This window comes from Balaenoptera musculus, chromosome 19 (genome assembly GCF_009873245.2).
Source record: "Balaenoptera musculus isolate JJ_BM4_2016_0621 chromosome 19, mBalMus1.pri.v3, whole genome shotgun sequence".
Taxonomy (NCBI): Eukaryota; Metazoa; Chordata; class Mammalia; order Artiodactyla; family Balaenopteridae; genus Balaenoptera; species Balaenoptera musculus.
In genome coordinates, this window is record NC_045803.1 from 5,249,058 (window position 1) to 5,254,721 (window position 5,664).

General features: G+C 42.5%; 1 pseudogene; it reads left to right on the forward strand.

Annotated features, from left to right (window-relative positions):
* Positions 1-5,664, forward strand: part of LOC118885142 — a 584,965-nt pseudogene that overhangs the window by 404,592 nt on the left and 174,709 nt on the right.

The window sequence follows — 5,664 nt, forward strand, 5'->3', positions numbered from 1 at the left end:
GTCCGCAGAGAAGTGCGCATGCGCATAGTGAAGGGGCGGGGCGGGGTCTGGGTGGAGCGCTAAGGACCGGGTTGGGGGAAGGTGAGGGGAACCCAGGTGCAAGCAGGGACCAAGGGAGGGCGGGAAGGGGGCGGGCCCGGAAGGTGCTTGGAAGGTACTTGCTGTACTTGACTGGCTTAAGTTGCAGTCCGTAACAATTTTAAGCTAAAGCTTACATTTGTGGGGGCCAGTTATGTCGGAAACGAAGATGTTTCCTCTAAACAAGTAGAAAGTGGTTTAAATAAAAGCTATGTTTCCCAGCAGGTTGCTCTCGTGTCCTGCTAATGAGCCCAAAGGTATTCATATTTCTGGAAATGTGGGTCTTCCAGAGTAGTTGACATGAGTCAGTGGTTGGATCCAGGAAGATTTTGTGCAATTAGAATTAATTTAAGAACTGAACTTGTCTCTGTATTACACACTAGAATGAGAAACACAAAACTCTCCCTGGGTTGAATGGGCTATTTCATACTGACACCCAGCAGAACAGCTTCTCCGTTTCTACTCCCCTTTCACTCCAGAGGCCAAATTCAACAATCTACTTAGTTCCAGAGACTCAGGGACAAGTCGTAGGGTCTGAGACTGGAGAACTAAGGCAAGTGATAATTTAGGTCAGTTGCTTTAAAAAGAGCAAAACGTTTTCAAAAATTGTTGTAAATTGGGACTTCCCTGGTGATCCAGCGGTTAAGACTCTGTACTCCCACTGCAGGGGGCACGGGTTCCATCCCTGGTCGGGGAACTAAGATTCCGCATGCCTCACAGCGCGGCCTGAAGAAAAAAATAAATAAGTTTAAAAATTGTTATAAATTGTATTGTTCTCTCTTTTTGCTAACGGGTTTTAATTATTTGCCGTTTTAGCCTAAGTATTTTTATTTATTTATTTTTGGGCTGCAGCACGGGGCATGTGGGATCTTAGCTCCACACCACCTACAGTGGGAGTGCAGGGTCTTAACCACTGGACTGCCAGGGAAGTCCCATTTCCTGTTTTTTGTGTGTGTTTGTCTCTGTGTGTTTTAATATTTATTTTTTATTTGGCTGCGCGGGGTCTTCGTTGAGGCATGCGGGATCTAGATCCCTGACCAGTGATAGAACCCGGGCCCCCTGCATTGGGATTGCTGAGTGTTAACTACTGGACCACCAGGGAAGTCCCCTATTTGCCGTTTTGAAACCAAATGTTTACACAGCGACATATAAGAATTGTATAAACAACTCTTTATACAATTACATACATCAGTATATAAGTTTAAGGTGTACAGCAATAGTCTGACTTCCCTATATTGTGAAATGATTACCACAATATGTTTAATTAGCATCCATCATTTCACATAGATAAAATAAAAAGAGAAAGGGAAATAAAAGAAAAAAATTTTTTCTTTTGATGAGAATTGCCTTTTTTTTTGGATTCTTCTACACATATAATCATATATTTCTCTTTTGTTATTGTCTTTGACTTTGAGCCATAAGAATTGCCTTATTTTGTAAAATACTTATTGTATTCCATGCTTGTGCTGAATTACCTTAAAATATCTTTGAGAAAAACTTGTTTACATCATAATATACTTAAGTCAACAATAACTAAATATAATGCAATTTCAAATTCACAATATGTTCATTATGAGAATAAGTAGAAATGTACCTTTTATTTTTAAACTGTAATGTATTTTAGCTGTTTGTGTTCTATTGCTGAAAGTTCTGTCAGGTGTGGATAATAGAGCCTGTAAAATATATAGTATTCAGAAGACATTGGGATTTATTCTCATCTAAGGAATAGTTAACTTTGCCATATTTCTAAGGGCATTTACTGGGGAGGTATATTCTCTTTAATATGAACCCTAAAGAAGGTAAATCTAGATTATGGACTATGCAATAACTTCATTTCTGCCCTCAATATTTCTGTGGCAATTTCTGTCATTAAACATTTATTGCAGTACGTTTTCCCACATCCCTGGCAGGTGGAAGATTTCATCCATAGAGAAACAGCAATCAACTGTAACATGATGTTTACATAGGGCTATTAGCGTATTTAAAATATTTTCAGACAAAATGAGCAGAATGTCCTGGTGTAACACAACATGCAAACAACATCACATTTTTATTTTCTTTATTTTTGGCTGCGCCGGGTCTTAGCTGCAGCACTCAGGCTCTTCCTTGCATGCACGTGGGATCCATTTCCCTGACCAGGTATCGAACCCAGGCCCCCTGCATTGGGAGTGCGGAGTCTTAGCCACTGGACCACCAGGGAAGTCCCCAACACCACATTTTTAAAAGATGCAGTGACTGGAATAAATTTTGGGATGTGCGTTAGATAGATCATTATGCAACGTTTGAAACTAGCCGTGTTGGCAGCAGCGGGGACGCCCTTGGGAAGACACTGGTCTCGATCTCTCAAGCGATAACTTCTCATCCAGCGCCCCCCCACCCCCACCCCTGGCTCCCCACAGGGCCCGGCAGGGACGTCAGTCACAGTGGCCTCGAGCAGGAGCCCCCCGGTGCCTTGTCGCCCAGCTACGATGGGGGTCTCCACGGCGCGCAGGGCAAGATGGAGGACCACCGGGACCAGGCCATCCGTGTCCTCTGCGGCCTCGCCGTGGGCAGAGCGGGGGACGTGCCCGGGCTGTTGCCGGGTCACTGGGCGCTGGCCTCGGGCTTTGCCGGCCCCGTCAAGCCGCTGGGCCGGCGGCACGCAGCCTGGTGGGAGGCCGTCACTCCACCTGAAACTGCGGCTCAGCCCTTGCTCGCCAGGCCTGGGCCGAAAGGAGCCTTTCTTGTTTGTTTGTTTGTTTGTTTTCGGTAACAAAACTGTACAGAAAGCAAGCAGGAAATATATACACGTTGTCAGACAAGAGAAAAGGATGCCTTGAGTATAAAACGTGAAGAGTCAAACATACCGTTCATGGGAGGGAGCTGCTGTGGGGAGCCAGCTTGGTTGGCAGGCGCCGGCAACCTGTGCCTAAGCCTGATAGTTTTTTTTTTTTTTAAGGAAAATAAAAGGAACCGTAGTTATGAGGTTTTTTGTTTTTTTTTTTAATAATGTGGAAGAAAATTATTAAGAATGGTGCCTTTGTTCTCCTTTTTTTTTTTTTTTTTTTTTTTTAAATAAATTTATTTATTTATTTATTTATTTATGGCTGTGTTGGGTCTTCGTTTCTGTGCGAGGGCTTTCTCCAGTTGCGGCGAGCGGGGGCCACTCTTCATCGCGGTGCACGAGCCTCTCACTGTCGCGGCCTCTCTTGTTGCGGAGCACAGGCTCCAGACGCGCAGGCTCAGTAGTTGTGGTTCACGGGCCTAGTTGCTCCGCGGCATGTGGGATCTTCCCAGACCAGGGCTCGAACCCGTGTCCCCTGCATTGGCAGGCAGATTCTCAACCACTGCGCCACCAGGGAAGCCCCCCTTTTTTTTTTTTTTTAGCTTTTTTTTGCATATTTTTTAATGTATTTTTAAAAATATTTATTTATTTTTAGCTGCGTTGTGTCTTAGTTGCAGCACCGGGGATCTTTCCTTGGCGGTGGGTGGCTCGCTGGTTGGGGTCGTTTCTCTCTAGTTGCGGCACGCGGGCTTAGTTGCCCCGTGGCACGTGGGATCTTACTTCCCCGACCAGGGTTTCCAACCCGCGTTCCCTGCGTTGGAAGACGGATTCTCAACCACTGGACCACCAGGGAAGACCCTGCATGTGTCTTGCAAGCAACACATTTTTTTATACAGAAGTCTCCTGTCTCTTGCTTAAAAAAAAAAAAAAAGAAACTAGCCGTGTTGGCAAAAAAAGACGTTTCAGTGTGGACTTCCATGTTTCCAAGCAAGGAAATGACTCAATGGTGGAACCTTTACGTTAAACACAGACCAGTAGAGGAGAAGCTGATTAGAAGGCAAAGTCATGAATCCATTTTTGTAATGGGGAATTTCATTCCTTACATAATTATCAAGGCAGCCAAATTAACATATTCACAAGGAAAAAAAGGAACTTCCTAAATCACAGGAAGATTTTGACACAGGTCTTCCTGTGATATCGTCATGAAACTGATACAAATTATTAACAATTCAAAAATGTGAAAAACAGAACGATATAGTATGACGTGACCTTAAAAATTAAAGAATATACATTTTTGAGTCCAGGTGGAAGGACTGAAATACTTACCACTGTCAAACTTAGATAAGGATAGATTTTATTATAAAGGATTATTACCAGGAATTCCCTGGTGGTCCAGTGGTTAGGACTCTGTGCTTGCACTGCGGGGGGACGGCTCAGTCCCTGGTCGGGGAACTAAGATCTAGCAAGCTGCCGTGCCACAAAATTTGTAAAGCCTCAAAAGTCAGACAAAAAAAGAGCTTTTCTTTTATACCCAAGGGTAAACAAGGTAGGAAAACTCCCATATGGAGGAGTGGATGAGTACATGGCAGGAGCCTCAGTTTCTCAGATGATGTTTTATGCTGAAGTCACTTACTCTTGGGTACAGATATTCTGGCAGGAATGTTGCTCTGAATTACAAAGCTCAAAAGTGGTCCAAAAATTAAGACATTTGGGAGAGGAGAAAAACTTAATTTTGATTAAATCATGTTAACTGGCATTGTGTCCACTGATATAAGGACCAACAAATCAGTAACCGTTGATAAAGCAATGGATGGGAATTTTGAGGATTCCTTTCTTGCTGTTTCCAAAGTAAACAAGGGGGCTATCCTAAGTCTTACTGAAATTAAAGAGGAAGCATAGTTCTTAGTAAGTAAGCTGTTACCATCTGCAGAAAAGAAGAAAAGGAGTTCGTTTACCTTTGCTATTTTCCAGAGTTCCAGGATTGGAGTAAAGTCTAACATTGTCACTACATAATGTGACATCAAGCAAAATTCAAAAAATAACAAATACACATGTTACATTTGGATAATGGAATATTAGAAAATTTAAACTAATAATGATAATAACAAACATGCCCAAGAACCTCAGCGTTTATGCCTTTGAATGGCATTGAAGGACCCTCCATGCTCCTTTGCCTGCGTTGTGTCTATTCCTGTCACATACAACAGGAATTAAGTCTCTTAGATTAAATTCATATTTGTCCTTACAACACACACATAGAAAAGACAGCAAGTATGACCTTAAAGTTGGCCAAAAGACAATTTCAGTTGATTGAAAAAAGTAGATGCCATTCGGCTTAATTTCAATCATATTTATGAATTAACAATTTACCTCCTGATTGTAACAGATCAACAAATTAAATATAAAGAACCAAAGACTTAATATGTGTTTAAAAAATTTTTTTTTTACATTGACGTTATAAAGCAATGCTTTTGACTTAAACTGTCAGATTCCCCTTGACCTACACTCCTTGGCCCAGAGTTGGTCTCTGCCTCCCGGGTTTTAGGGGAATAGAAATGGAAATGATGTTCTTATACCTTTAGTATGAAAATGCTCAGTCAGCATGAGCAGAGTTTTGCATTTCAACTTTCAATTTCCGTTCCCTACAAAGATAACTCTGTTATCTCTTGCTTAACTAAATGAGCCTGTTCTGGGTGAGAACCCACCCTACATCCCATGGCTCAGTTGCAGTCATCTCACCTCCAGTGTACCTGTCTCCACCCACTCATGCCCGGCTGTCTTCCTTAGTTTATCATGTCTTTGCAGTGAAACATAAATCTTTC